Below are 1,855 nucleotides of genomic sequence, written 5' to 3'. Positions count from 1 at the left end.
TTTTTTTTTTTTCTAAATAATATTAAATTTATAGTATCTTTTTTTAAAAAAATTAGTATTACCAAATTTGTATATTAAATTCTTCAACTATTTTTATTCTTTTCGTTAAAAATTAGATTAAACAATACTTTTAGATATCATTTTTATTGGGTTTTGTGTAAAAAATTTTAAAGGCTTTGTGTTATTTCACTTAAGAATGTATTTGAATAAATATATCAACAAATATAAACTCATAGTTTATTTCATGTTTATATTTCAAATCTTTATGAGATAAAATAAGATTTTCGAAAATTATTAAAGAATTATTCATTTATTATGAATGACTGATAATCAAGTTCTTTTTTCAGAAAATTCTTGTTAATTTTATCAGAATACCAAGGAGAAAAACTAAGGGGCGATTTATTGTTATTGTTCATGTTGATAATAATAGAGAGTTTTTTTTTTAATCACGATAGAGAGTTTTATACATATACTTGCATATTAGATCTTATAATTTATGAAACCATATGCCGGGAATTTTCCAGGCAGCGCTCCACGCGTTAGAGCAACAATAAATCACCGCTACAATGCAGAATGTTGAAAATTTGAAGTAAATTTAAATATTGAATAAAAATTATGTCTCATGAATGTGGGAGTGTCTTTTGGTTTTCCACATTCTTGAGTTAATTGAAGAGTTTTGACTCTTCATATTCTTGAGTTAATGAGAAGATTAATTGAGTTATTTAATCTTGCATGACTCTTGGTGTGCATTTTGGGGCTTATAAATAGTGGGGTTCATTTCCTCATTTCAAGTACATGAAAATCTTTTCTCTTTCAAGCATTCTCTTGCATTTCATATTGTTAGTTTTTCATTTGGTCTCCGTTAAATCTCGGTTATAAAGTAAAGGTACGTTTTCAGTTCGCCGTAGTAGTGTCTCGTGCTAAGTCATTGCTGGTTGTTACGTTGTATCCTGGGAAACAGACGTCCAAGACGATCCTCGAAGCACATACAGGAGGGGACGTTTGTCCCCCAGTACTATCGTATCAAGTTTTCCTTCAACTTCGGCGCCTAATTTACATTCATTAAACTTAAAAATTCCAAAAAAAAAAAATATAAACCAAGGATAATGATAGGACAAAAAATTTATGTCTCCTACACTCTTTCTTTGATACAGCATTTGCCATGAAGATGTCACAATATTCGGGGATGCTTCCAACAACACCATTATCACCATCAGCACCCTACATCGAATAACCTACCTGCCACAATAAAATGTAAGAACAAAAATTTAAATGAAAGGCCAATTATGAACAGATCAAGCAACAAAAAATACGGCATAGCAGTATGTATTTGAAGTATCATACAGTTCAAAAAATTCATGTCCAATCATATAAACTAGTTACTTTGCACACGCAGTGCGTGTGTGTACAAATTTTTTTATCATTATCGATGGACTAAAGTGAAATTTGACAAATTATGGAAGGACTAAATTGATATTTGAATCGTTGAAATAAAAAAATAATAAAAATAAAAGTGTGTGTTGAATTTTTTTTAAAAAAAAACAAAAGTGTAATATTAGTATCATATAAGGGTAAAATTGGAAGAAAAATTTGATGTCCTTTCTAGGTAGTTACTGTCATGTCCTCAACTTTAATAAAATAGAAAAGATGATAATAGAGTTATTGTTGCATGCCAACTAACTTGGTGAAAATCCAGCATATGTTTATAAATCTCCACTTTGGGCTGATTATATCTTTCACTCGGCCCGTTTGCTCCAGGTTGACGAACTATTAAGGACAAAAGTTATTGGGTCAATCCTTGATGGTTGCCTAACTGGACAATTGGATCTGTTCGTGGGCTACTTTTATCGTTACA

This window comes from Primulina huaijiensis, chromosome 6 (genome assembly GCF_012295235.1).
Source record: "Primulina huaijiensis isolate GDHJ02 chromosome 6, ASM1229523v2, whole genome shotgun sequence".
Taxonomy (NCBI): Eukaryota; Viridiplantae; Streptophyta; class Magnoliopsida; order Lamiales; family Gesneriaceae; genus Primulina; species Primulina huaijiensis.
This window is presented reverse-complemented; position numbering follows the sequence as displayed.